At 36.4% G+C, this 14570-nt stretch overlaps 1 non-coding gene across 1 annotated transcript; it reads right to left on the bottom strand.

Annotated features, from left to right (window-relative positions):
- LOC117280011 (small nucleolar RNA R71) lies at positions 1–107 on the bottom strand. The gene has a single exon (XR_004510469.1). It is a non-coding gene; the product is annotated as a small nucleolar RNA R71 (small nucleolar RNA).
- Positions 108–14570: the final 14463 nt, after the last annotated feature.

Genomic DNA, 14570 nt, shown 5'->3' with positions numbered 1-14570 from the left:
AAGTTAAGACAAGACATCTCTAATTTCTCGCAGACTGACAATGAGTGAGTTTATCAAGCTTAGGAAAGATTAAAAGCAATGTTAAGAAAATGGCCATACCATGACATTCCTGGACATATGTAATTGTATATTTTTTATCACGTGTTAAAACCCTCTTCTAGAAATGTGATTGATGCAGCTGCACGAGGTTCTGTAATGGAAAAAACTACGGAGGAAGCATTGCAATTGTTGAACGATATTTCTGAGAATGCCATCCAATGGCCATCTGAGCATGTAATCATCAAGAAGGCTGCTACGGTAAATCAGGTTGATACTTTAAATACACTAACGCAACAAATTATTTCTTTGGCACAAAAGTTTGAAACTTTTCAGGCGAATACACAACAACCAAGCCAATCTGAGGCTTGTGACATGTGTAGAGGAAATCATCAGAACCATAAATGTCAAGCAACCAATCATAATGATGAGCATGTCGATGTCATTGGTTACAAGCAGTATCCTTTTGAAAGTCCAATGGCACAGAATCATCCAGGTTTTCAATAGAGCAATCCAAATGGTGCTGAGAACTCTCAAAGCTTCCAGAAGCAACAAATACAGGATCCACTCGGATACCAGAATCCAAACCATGGTCAATCAAACTTCAGACCTTATCAACAAGCAACACCATATCAGCAAAGGCCTCAACAAGCTGATCCTAGTCTTGATGACCTTTTGTACAAGTACATTAAGGTCACTGATGAAAAGATGGAGAGCCAAAATTTATCCCTCAAAAATCTGGAAATATAGTTGAGCCAATTGGCAGCTCTTGTGTCAGAAAAGATTCAGGGTCCCTTACCAAGCAATACAAAGAAAAACCCAAAAGAGCACCTTAAGGCCATCACCTTACGGTCAGGTAAGGAACTCGATGAACCTTATGGAGACAGACAAGAAAAGAACCAACCAGAACAACAGGTAAACAATGGTAAGAATATTGAAAAACCATCTAAACCATTAGAGAAGAAAGAATTCAAGAAAAAGGAAGAAAAGAATATTGAAAAATTAACTCCTCTCCCTGTGACAATTCTTTTTCCACAAAAAATGAAAAGAGAAAAGCTTGATAGTCAATTTGCAAATTTTTTGGAGATTTTAAAACATATTCGCATCAATATTCCGTTCACTGATGCTTTATTGCAAATGCCTTCATATGCCAAATTTTTAAAAGAAATTTTGTCAAGCAAAAGAAAATTGAAAGAGATGTGAAGAGACAAACTTGATTCTTAATTGGGAAAAATGTCATTTTATGGTTACTGAGGGAATTGTTTTAGGACATAAAATCACTGCTAAAGGGATAGAAGTTGATAAAATTAAAATTGATCTTATAGCGGGATTACTCCCTCCCACAACTGTTAAAGGCATCAGAAGCTTTCTAGGTCATGCAGGTTTTTACAGACGGTTCATAAAAGACTTTTCAAAGATTTCAAAACCATTGACTAACCTTTTGATGAAAGATATTAAGTTTGATTTTTCAGGTGATTGTTTGAAAGCATTTGAGACCCTTAAGGAAAAGTTATCAATCGCCCCTGTAGTTATGTCCCCAGACTGGAATCAACCTTTTGAGGTCATGTGTGATGCTAGTGATACAACAGTTGGAGTTGTTTTAGGCCAGAGAAATGATAATATCTTTCGCCCCATTTACTATGCTAGTAGAACAATGAATGAGGCTCAACTAAATTATGCCATAACAGAAAAAGAGTTACTAGCTGTAGTATTTGCTTTTGATAAATTTCGATCTTATTTGATAGGAACCAAGGTCACTGTTTTTACTGATCATGCAACTTTAAAATACCTCTTAGCAAAGAAAGATACTCGACCTAGATTGTTAAGATGGATTTTACTTCTACAAGAATATGACCTTGAGATAAAAGACAAAAAAGGAATAGAAAATCAAGTAGCTGACCATTTGTCTAGATTAGAAAATCCCCCCCCTGAGTTTAGCGAAATAAAGGAAGAATTTCTCGATGAACACATTTTCTCAGTTAACTCAATTGTGGCTAAATCACTCTGGTTTGTAGATATTGCAAACTACTTGGTTGGAAAGTGGACACCCCAAGATCTCTCTTACCAGCAAAGAAAAAAGCTTATATCTGATGCAAAGTATTATTTGTGAAATGAACCTTACTTGTTTAAAAATTGTGCAGATAATATCATTAGAAGATGTGTGCCTGAATATGAGATGAACAAAATTTTATATCACTGTCATGATGGAGCAATTGGAGGTCATTATGCGGCAAACCGAACAGCCTTTAAAGTTTTGGAAGCTGGATTTTCCTGGCTGACCCTCTTTAAAGATGCCCGAGCATATGTTGCACAATGTGACAGGTGTCAGAGAACAGGTAACATCACTAAGAGAGATGAGATGCCATTACAATCAATACAGGTATGTGAAATATTTGATGTTTGGGGAATAGATTTCATGGGTCCTTTTCCTTCTTCTTATTCTTTTGAATATATCCTTGTGGCTGTGGATTATGTGTCAAGATGGGTTGAAGCCATCCCCACAAGGAAGAATGATGCTCAAACTGTGTGCAATTTTCTCAAGAAAAATATTTTTATCAGATTTGGCACACCACGAGTCATCATTAGTAACCAAGGGACTCATTTTATGAATAGATAATTTTCTGTTTTGCTGACAAAATATGGTGTGACTCATAAAACATGAACACCATATCATGCTCAAACTTAAGGGCAAGTTGAAGTTTCCAACCGTGAGTTAAAAAGAATTCTTGAAAAAATGGTTAGAATCTCAAGAAAAGACTGGGCTTTAAAATTAGATGATGCATTATGGGCATACCGAACGACGTTCAAAACGCCAATAGGAACAACCCCATATAGATTAGTCTTTGGGAAAGCTTGTCATTTTCCAGTTGAATTAGAACACAAAGCTTTTTGGGCACTAAAAGCACTAAACTTTGAATTAGCCTCTGTCACGACCCAAACCGATAGACCGCGACGGGTACCCGGTACCTTACTCAACCGAGTACCAACATAACATATCTTTTCGTATCATATTATCATTGATAACTGAGCCGTAGAGGCTGCCGTGAGATAGGTAGAATACAACATGTAATACCAACTTATACATAAGACATATGGGCCTCTAAGACCAAAATAACCACTTGTACACTGAACATAGGCCGACAAGGCCATACAATCTTTTACGTACATGACATCTGTCTACAAGCGTCTAAGAATACATAATTATCATAAAGGTCGGGACAGATCCCCGCCATACCAAACAATACACATCTAAATCATACTGACCAAACAAGCAACTCCGAAGCAAATGGAGTGCACCAACATCTTCCGCTGAGCTGATCGCCTACTTGGAGGACTCTCGACCTGTCTATCGAGACCTGCGGGCATGAAATGTAGCATCCCCAAGCAAAAGGGATATCAGTACAAATAATGTACCGAGTATATAAAGAATGAAAATCAGTAAATAATAGACATGAGAGAAACATGGAGTAAAAGACTCGACATGTATGTCTGAATAACTCTGTGAATCATTTCATATTTATAATGTCATGCATATGCGTATAAATATCACACCATGTATATGTATCATAACATCATCAAGCCTCTGAGGGCATCCCATTATATCATCTCGGCAACTGTGGGCAAATCATCAACGTATACCAGCTGATCAGGTGGTGGTGCGTATATAACGCCACAACCTTTTCCCATATCCCATATACATATAATATGCGCGTATATAACACCATCTGGTCATGGGTCAATGTACATTTATAAATACATGAAATGCATAAGAAATGCGTTAATAAGATTTTCTCGAAATGTCATAAAAATAATATGCCTGTCGGATAAAACTTTATCAAATACGTATTTTTCTGAGACCCATGAACAAAAGATATAATAATAATTCACATGAGGAATCAAGAATATATATATACCCCTAATATTTCTATGAATAGTCATTTTGTGGAAATTATGCATTTGCTCGTTTCGTTCGTGCCGTATAGATCATGCCAAAAAGGAAGAAGAGATAGCCTTAACATACCTGAGTCAATTCTCTTGAGAAAGATTACACCGTATTCCCTTAATATTGCAAAATCTCACGTTAATTAAGGTGCTCTGAAATCTCGGGTTTTTGAAGTGTTGAAGACGCTATGGAATATCATACTTTGAATTCCTGAAGAGCCTTGAAATCTCACGTTTTGAAGGAAATATTGAAGCAACCCACGTTGCTAAGATGATAAGAAATTATTTTGATTGAATTCTTGGAGTTTCATCCGTAAGCTTTTGCATCCAAAAATGAAGCTTTGCACTTTAAAATGAATTCTTCAAAAAAGTTACCTGGTAGGCCCTACTAATTTTGATGACTTAGCCCCTTTAGTCTTCCAAATGTGCCATGTTGCTTCTTAATTCAAGAGCCATTCTTTTAGCTCTTATTGGCTTCCCCGTTAGGGGCTTCAACCTTATCCAAAGATTTTTTTAAATTAATCTCCCACTAAAATTTATTAATTATCCTATTATCCACCTAATTAGGAATTATCTCAAATTACTCAAAATACTACTCACTTTTAAAGCACTTTGTATACCTTACTATTATGGCCATGTGGTATCTTGTATGACACTAGTCCGTAAATATCGGGTATTTTAGCTCGGGCCGTATTTTATCTCAAAATGTCAAACTTCGATGAAATTCATTTTCTTCGATTTGCTTACCCTCTCAATTTCACGAATTTACTCATCACTTGTTTGAAATAGCATAATGCTTATAATTTCAAAATAACCTCATTCCCGAATTCACGTTGATTAACTTACGATGAAATTTTAACGTACAAAAATGCGGGATGTAACATCTCATTTCCGAGCTTTCATCAATTTATTTATGGCGTACTTTCACGTACGAAAATATGGGGTGTAACATCATTCCCCCCTTTGGAACATTCGTCCTCGAATGTTGACTGATGTATTTATCATTCTCATTACCCATAGCTCTTGCGAATACTTTAGTACTCCTCTTGCCATCTAGGCAACTGTTCTGTGAATGAATCCCAAATGCGAGGGCATTCCCCCCTTTTGGCCTCTTTCTCACACCACGACTCGTGGTCGGAATCATCCCAATCTTGTAACTGTTGCTATCTTTTATCTTGCAGCCTGTACGACTCTGACTTTGTAAGTGCGCCTATGCGACTCTTCTCTCCTTTTTCTTCCAGCTTTTAGCCAATCCCTAGGACTCATTTTGTGAACATATATAGATCTTAATAAGATGTTCCTCTGGGCATCTATAAGTACAATAAAGTTCTTCGCTCGATACTTTGTTGAACATACGAATATTGTTATATCTTATTTCATAGACCCGGTTATCCATTCGTGACTGTACTGCATCTAGGTAGGTTATACTATACCATAACTCTTACTTCGATTTATCGTTACTGGGGTCTGCTACCAAACTCCAGGTTACTCTTTCGCTGCTTATCATATATGTATAAATCTAAGTCCTTTAATGCTTCCTCATTACTGTTCATCTTATGAATGACGGCCTACTCTCATCTCATATTTTGTAACCCTTATCCATCCATTGTTGATTCACCTCAATATTGATCTACACTCTACAACTGATAACTTGAAACCTCTTACATAATCACTAGGTCTCATGTTGCATTGAGGATCATTTGAAGGGATTTTCCTGATCCACCTGGGGGGTGATACAATGTTATATTTCCATAATTGTATTTCATAGCATCCCAATGTCATTTACCTTACGTGGACAATCGAAGGCCCACACGTCATCCTTCATCTATCACAATTATACCTTCATTCTACTACCAGGGCAACATTCTATCTCTTCTAATGCTGCTAGTCTTAGACTCCTTTGAGTTCATTCAAGCAACACTGAGCTTTCCATAACTTAGAGAAACCATCAGCTCTCTTATTTCATGGGCTTAATCCCGAGGACTTATCCATTCTCGTCACCTCCTCACTCGCCCTTTCTTATCCTTACTACTGCCTTCCTAAAACCTTATCGCTTTACCATACTTTAGCTTGTGACCTACACATATCTATTTATATTACTCGCAACCTTCCTTCAACTTGCTTGCACCATAGATTTCCTTATGTTATTCTGGAACATCAAACGAGACATCACATCGTCTGAAACTCTTCTTTACTCTTTTAACTAGACCTCTCGATACCTAGAAATCATAGGCCGGAAGATATGTCGCTAATGACACCGCTATCCTTCCTGGATACTGAATCCCAACGCTTCTAGCATTCTATCTGAGGTATGAACTATTTACCACTTTCTGCATTTGAGTATCTCGTACGTTGTTCATCTTTACCTTACTTACCTTAAAATCTCGCATCACATCTTCTATCTCTTTCATGACCTCCCTTCCATAGAGGTATAATTCACATCGACAACTTGAAGATCTATTGTAATACTTGCACCTCTAGTACATACATAATCCGGTGAGAGCTTCATACTGACTTCTTATGAGGCTGGTACTCTTCTAACTGGCTTTCTCATAGTGCCGTTATATAATATGGTTGTTGTACTTCTCTCTTGTACCTATGATATTAAGGGTGATCCTGCAATGTTCTCAATCACAATTTCTATAATTTTTTGGATCCAATAATCAAACTCCTGATTTACTTGGTTGATGTAATTCTTTAGGTTTCCTCTTCCTTTTGAGCAGCCTTCATGTAAGCTTAAGCTATCTTTCGATCTGTGGCTCCTGGTATTAGTTATCACTTTAGCCTTTCATGGCGAATATCCATGATATAATCTTCTAACAATACAATCATTTATCTGTGCCCTCGGCTCAGTTCTTTCTTTTAACTTATACCGGAGTCTTCTACGGATGTATGAATGTTAATATATATGCTGCATGGATAATACTTCGAACTCTTAAGTGCGTTCATAACGTAACTAACTCTGGATCATTGATTGAATAATTCCTTTCATTCCATCTCAATTTTCTTTAAACATAAGCAATTACTTTTCCTGGTCTTTCTGCCCCCTTGTTGCGTGCATACTTAGCTTATCTTAGTTCCCATGCATTTCATAATTTTGTGCAATCCATATGGTCTCGAATATTACTTTTGGTTTCATTTTCCGCTCATTAGCCATGCTAGGTGCCACTTCCTTATGGAGTTCATACAATGTTGTAGTGAGACTATTTTTACATGACCATTTCCTCTTTAGGTCACTGTGCTTAGGTTGAAGCCTTCTTCCTTACTTCCCCAGCTAGTCTTTTATTGTAGTATTTAGGGAGGATCCTCTGACTCTTATAAAGTTGCGAGCTCATTACATCATATTCCCGATAGAATTTTTGATGTTCGTACTCACCTACATTTATCCTTAGTTATTTACCTCCACACTTATATGCTTGTAGGGTTGCTTTTGAACTGATATTTTGACTGTCTTCCTAGTGGCAGTCTCTTTTATTTTTGTAACACTCATACGGTACCTTTAACTTCCTCAACTCCTATCTGAATATATGTCAAGTATTACAATGTCATAACTATAAGGTTGAATTTACTATATTGGGTTTTACTATGTTTATCTGGCATGATCTGTTGATTTGTCTGTAACCTCTTGTCTAGCCATAACTAGTCTCTTCCTGAATCAACTACTAACTGCTCGTTGGTCCATTTTCATATCTGTATTTCCGCGTAATCCCTCTTGGGTTATTCCATTTGTCTTAACTTACGTCTTGCACTGGCTCCTTATTTATCAATAATATCTCGGGTAGGAACCCTTACTTCCTTTCCTTGACATCGTGTTTGCATAATGTTCTGGAATCGTAGCATATCTGTAGGATTTGAATCAGTGCAATCTCATTCCTGTTCTTATTTTTTTTGTATTCTTTTACCATTCCATAGTTACTAAAACCGCTTAATTCTGACTTAATGCCACATCACTCCATATCCCTCATTTATGGGAGTACTAAGAGTTGGAGCTAGGACAATCTACCGACATATGTTTTACCTCTTCATCTTTAACGTCTTTTCACATCATCGATGACCCTTACTCGCCTTGCGGTAATCCTTCTATACCAAGGATAACAAAATTCCTTACTCGCGATGGTGACACTTAGTATAACTGGCACATACAGTCCCTTAATCTTAACTTTGCTCATATTGCTTGCTTTAGGGAAGTGTCTTCCTGGATAACCATTCTATGAATTTCTCATGAATCTTCTTCCGTTGTCCATTCTATTATCGTCGGAACGTAATATGAAATTCTCATGATGCTGACTATTATCGAATCACTCAGTCCTTAACTCACGTTTAGTTTATCTTGTTCACCATCCCATACTGATTTCTATTATTCTGGGGTATAACTTTTCCTTCTGGTAGTCGCGTTGGAGTCACAAACTTATTTCTCGAAATAAGGATACGACTTTATGGCCTATACTCTTTTATCGTCTCAAGGCCTGTCACCTCTCGTCTTTTCCTTTACTTGACTATAGACTTTGTAATACTATCATCTTTTTGACCTACCATTGTTATCCATGTATTACATCTTACTCATAATGCTTCATTAACTCTTTTCTTATTTTCCGCTAACATTTATGTCTATCACTTTATTCTGAAAACTCGAACAAGACATTCTTTTGCTTTTAGTTCCCCTTGATCCATCTACTAGCTCTTTGGGTTGCCTAACATTCTTTCTCCACCATGGACGGAAGCTACACTAAGGTAATATTTATCCCTTCAAGGCTTCCAGACTTCCAGTACCTATCTTTGTAGTATTCATATCTAGTTGTACTATTTTAGAGTGCACCCTCTAGGTGCCTCGCAAGGAGATCTATTAGTACCTTTGTAATATCCTTTGGAAATGTCAACTAACACAAACAATCCATTCATTATTTTTGGGTTACCCTAACACCAGTTAGATCCTGATATCCCGCTTTCTCTTATACTACTTCTGTTAGCCCCCATAGGGCATAAATGAGATGGGTGTGGCCAATTGTACATACCTCTATTATTGTTGAAGGTAACTCGAAAATCTTATATTCCTCTGCGATAATCTTCATTAGCTGGGTAGCCCGTACCCTTTTTCATCTTGCTTCTTTTACTTGCTAAACTTGTGTCTATCTTTTGAATCTCTCATTACCTTTCACCATATGGGTGGATAGATATTCTTGCCTTAAGGTTCCTTATCAAGAGTCTTACACGTTTTAGTACACACATGATCTGCTGAAGACCTTATATTTATCCATCATAAGCAGGATGCAAAAATCGAGTTCTTCTGACTCAATTCTTCCACAACTATATCTCTTACCAATCGTCTTTCTGGATGTAGGCATCGTCGTATTATGAATAAGATAGAGTATAGGAAATTGAGTTCTTACAACTGGGCTCTACCACACGATCTAGGGTAAGAAGAAAGAGTGAAAGTCCTAAATGCCCTGTAACCTCCTGCTTATAAGTGTGGTGCACAACACACCCATAAATAAGACTCTACTAGACACGACTTATAGACTCCCTAGGACAGAACTGCTCTGATACCACTTTTGTCACGACCCAAACCGATGGGCCACGACAGGCACCCGGTACCTTACTCAACCAAGTACCAACATAACATATCTTTTCGTATCATACTATCATTGATAACTGAGCCGCAAAAGCTGCCGTGAGATAGGTAGAATACAACATGTAATACCAACTTATACATAAGACATATGGGCCTCTAAGACCAAAATAACCACTCGTACACTGAACATAGGCCGACAAGGCCATACAATCTTTTACGTACATGACATATGTTTACAAGCGTCTAAGAATACATAATTGTCATAAAGGTCGGGACAGAGGCCCACCATACCAAACAATACACATCTAAATCATACTGACCAAACAAGCAACTCCGGAGCAAATGGAGTGCACCAATATTTTCCACTGAGCTGATCGCCTACTTGGAGGACTCTGGACCTGTCTATCGAGACCTGCGGGCATGAAACACAGCGTCCCCAAGCAAAAGGGATGTCAATACAAATAATGTACCGAGTATATAAGGAATAAAAATCAGTAAATAATAGACATGAGAGAAACATGAAGTAAAAGACTTGACATGTATGTCTGAATAACTCTGTGAATCATTTCATATTTATAATGTCATGCATATGCGTATAAATGCCATACCATGCATAGGTATCATAACATCATCAAGCCTCTGAGGGCATCCCATCATATCATCTCAGCCACTGTGGGCAAATCATCAACGTATACCAGCTGATCAGGTGGTGGTGCGTATATAATGCCATAACCTTTTTTCATATCTCATATACATATAATATACGCGTATATAACGCCATCTGGTCATGGGTCAATGTACATGTATAAATGCATGAAATGCATAAGAAATACGTTAATAAGATTTTTTCGGAATGTCATAAAAATAATATGCCTGTCGGATAAAACTTTATCAAATACGTATTTTTCTAAGACCCATGAACAGAAAATATAATAATAATTCACATGGAGAATCAAGAATATATATACCCCTAATATTTCTATGAATAGTCATTTTGTGAAAATTGTGCATTTGCTCGTTTCGTTCGTGTCGTATAGATCATGCCAAAAAAAAAGAAGAGATAGTCTTAACATACATGAGTCGATTCTCTTGAGAATGATTACACCGTATTCCCTTAATATTACAAAATCTCACGTTAATTAAGGTGCTCTGAAATCTCGGGGTTTTGAAGTGTTTAAGACGCTATGGAATATCATACTTTGAATTCCTGAAGAGCCTTGAAATCTCACGTTTTGAAGGAAATATTGAAGCAACCCACGTTGCTGAGATGATAAGGAATTATTTTGGTTGAATTCTTGGAGTCTCATATGTAAGCTTTATCATCCAAAAATGAAGCTTAGCACTTTAAAATGAATTCTTCAAAAAAGTTAGTTGGTAGGCCCCACTAATTTTGATTATTTAGCCCCTTAGTCTTCCAAATGTGCCATGTTGCTTCTTAATTCAAGAGCCATTCTTTTAGCTCTTATTGGCTTCCCCGTTAGGGGCTTCAACCTTATCCAAAGATTTTTTTAAATTAATCTCCCACTAAAATTTATTAATTACCCTATTATCCACCTAATTAGGAATTATCTCAAATTACTCAAAATACTACTCACTTTTAAAATACTTTGTACACCTTACTATTATGGCCATGTGGTATCTTGTATGACACTAGTCCGTAAATGCCGGTTATTTTAGCTCGAGCCGTATTTTATCTCAAAATGTCAAACTTCGACGAAATTCATTTTATTCGATTTGCTTACCCTCTCAACTTCACAAATTTACTGATCACTTGCTTGAAATAACATAATACTTATAATTTCAAAATATAGCTTTTTGGTTTCGTACTTATAGGTATTAATTGGCTAGCTATATGAGGGAATAAATATACTAATAAAAAAAATAAAAAAATAAAAGGAAAGGGGAAGGACTTTGGCAGATATAAGCCAAGTCTCGTTGGATTTAGACTAAAAGTTAGGCAAAGTTACCTTGGACGTGTCTTGAGCAATCAGATGTGGAGTAAATTATGGAAAAAAGGTGAAAAAATCTTGGACGTGTCCAAGCCCCTTTCAACGCATCCAGGGTAAAATTTCAAATCTTTTTCATATCTTTAAAAGAAATCAATGGGACCATAGAATTCTCAGAGTCCTATTTTCACTTTTACTGTCCTGTTTCTAGAAATTCACTGTACCGATCTTCCTTTCTCACTTTTTTCTAAACTTCTCTTCCTTACTTTCACAAATCTTTCAAAGATTAATCATCTTTTTGACCTTGACAATGTTGATGATCAAGTGACTAATAATTTCATAGAAGATCATATTTGGGCAGATATTGAAGGAGATACCAATATATTTCCTTTTGGTATAAATTGGACTCTTGATGGCCATGGAGAAAGGCAAAGCTTGTTGGTGCAAAACGTCGGGTATGTGGCCAGTGCTATTCTTGCTTTTCTAAGTACTAGGCTTATACCTAGTACTCATAAATATTTTGTGTATGTTCCAAGAATAGCACTACTCTATGCCATTTTTAATAAGATGACCATTTATGTTGGTAGAATCATCCATGCTGGTTTTGAGGCTTATAAATTTGATCTGACTGTGCGCAGTATATTTTTTCCTTCCACTATCACATTGTTAGTCAAAGATGCTGGAGTTAAGCGAACTAAGAATTTGTACAACACTCTCTCTAACAGTATGATAACTAAAACTTTTTGGAAAAAACTCGAGAAAACTGATGGTCCAGAGAGAAAAAAGGGGGAGGAAGAAAGGCCAAGACAGGAGAGGAAAACTCAATTGGTAGTTCAACAAACTGATATGATGAGGCAAATGTCTCAACATATGGAAACTTTATTGCAAAATGTTGGACAACTGAGTGGAAGATTTGATAAGGTCGAAAAGCGTTTGAGGAGTATCGAGATAATAAGTGAGCATAGTTTTAACAGACAAAACAAGAATCAGATGCAAGATAATGTGGGATTTGTAAATTTTTCAGGATATGCACATGTTCCTTAGGAAAATCCAGCCACTGATCTTATTTCCGAATTTTGCTCTGTTTTCGACTTTATGGATCGGCAGCTTCAACTCACTCCGCACCAACAATAGCTTCACCAATGATGCTAGTTGTACCTGATCCTATTCTTACACATAATAGAAATTTGTTTGATGATTTTTCTGATTGGGATAATATTTCATTGGCACAAGAAGACCTCTCCAGTTTGTTTGCTCCTCCCAACAAGGTAAAAGGTGTTATAATTCAGGAAAGTGCACGTCCAAGTAAAAAAGCAAAGACGCAAGAGGATGTGGTTGGGAAAGGAAAAGATAAGATGACAGAGGAACCTATTGCATCTGATTCTGATGATGAAGAGGGTATGGATTTGACTTTGGCTGATTGTTCTCAAAGGAAAGAAAAGATGAGGAGGGTATGGATTTGACTTTGGATGATTGTTCTCGAAGGAAAGAAAAAGATGAGGAGGGAATGGATTTGACTTTGGATGATTGTTCTCAAAGGAAAGAAAAAGATGGGGAGTAATTGGTTAGCTCTCACGCGACGTAGTTCTTCTTTTGGGAGGTTCAGGTTATTTTTGGGTATTAACAAGCTTTAATAGTTCTTCTTTTGGGATAATGTTTCTGTTGTTTATGTGCATAATAACTAGCAGCAGAATGGTTTAGAAGCTTGCAAGAAAATGAGTTTTTGTCCATGATAGCTAACCATAGTGTTAATATTTCTTTTGGGGATAATATTTAGTATTTCTTTTGGATGATGTTTCTGCTGATTATGTATATATAGTACTAAAAGTAGAATAGTTAGGCAGCTTGAGAAAGAAAATGAACTTCTGTCCTAGATAGTTGTCCAAATCTTGAAATTATTTGTGTAAAAAACTATGGTTCGCTATGTGAAGTTGTCTCTATTATGAATTATTTTTTTTACTAACACTTGGCTTTGTACTAATTTTTTTTTTTTTTTTTGATTTTGTGGTCAAGATATGTACTCACGGAGAGAATATGGTATGGTATGGGCGATCAAGAATCTCACTTATAATTTTGTTACTACCTATTTTTGATGATGCATAGAAGAAAAGATTTTTTTCTGCCAAGGAAATGCAAAAAAAATAAAAAACGAAAGAGATTTTCTTTTTAGGCTTCAAAGGTTCACTGTAAATACATCTAAAAAAAAAGAAGAAGAAGTATATCCTATGTATATAATTTTCTAATATATTTGTGAATATAAACTACTAATTTTCTTTAGTTTATAATCATCCTTTATTCGTGAGTATTGCTCTTGTACTGTGTTAAAGTGTTAAGATAAAATTTTACATACCTTCGAACATAATTTTTCATGTATGTCATCTAACTTCCAAGTTTGTGATTTTTGTTTTTATGAAGGCAAAGGATGAATATCTCCAAATATGAGAAATTGTTGAAATTGAGAAGTGTACGACCCAAAATCTCACCACAAGCGTCGTGATGGCACCTAGTCTCTAAGACTAGGTAAGCCGATTTCTATCACATTTTGAAGCAATTTTTTTTAAATTAAATAAGTAACCAAAACTAACAGCGGAATAAATATGAATATACAACCTCCCAAGGTTGGTAGGACTGAGTCACGAACTCTAACTAAATATATGGAATGATCACAAGGACCAAATATACAATACTGTTTGATTAAAATTAATAGTACAATAAAATAAAAAGACTCCAAGAGACTGCGACGACTAAGCAGCTCTACCTTAAATCCTCACGATCCCGCTATACTCTGCCCAAGTTCGCTATCTCCAATACCTGGCTCTACACAAAAATGTGCAGAAATGTAGTATGAGTACACCACGGTCGGTACCTAGTAAGTATCAAGACTAACCTCAATGGAGTAGAGACGAGGTACAATCAAAACACTCACTAGTCAAATAATCTGTGCAATATAGCATACAAAAATAATAGAAAACAAATAACAATAAGGGCAACACCAATCAACTCGTGATTTAAACAGCAAGGCAACAGGAACATCATAAATATTACTCAAACGAATGATAAACACACGTACAACCAAT

This window comes from Nicotiana tomentosiformis, chromosome 1, assembly GCF_000390325.3.
Source record: "Nicotiana tomentosiformis chromosome 1, ASM39032v3, whole genome shotgun sequence".
NCBI lineage: Eukaryota > Viridiplantae > Streptophyta > Magnoliopsida > Solanales > Solanaceae > Nicotiana > Nicotiana tomentosiformis.
This window is presented reverse-complemented; position numbering and strand designations above follow the sequence as displayed.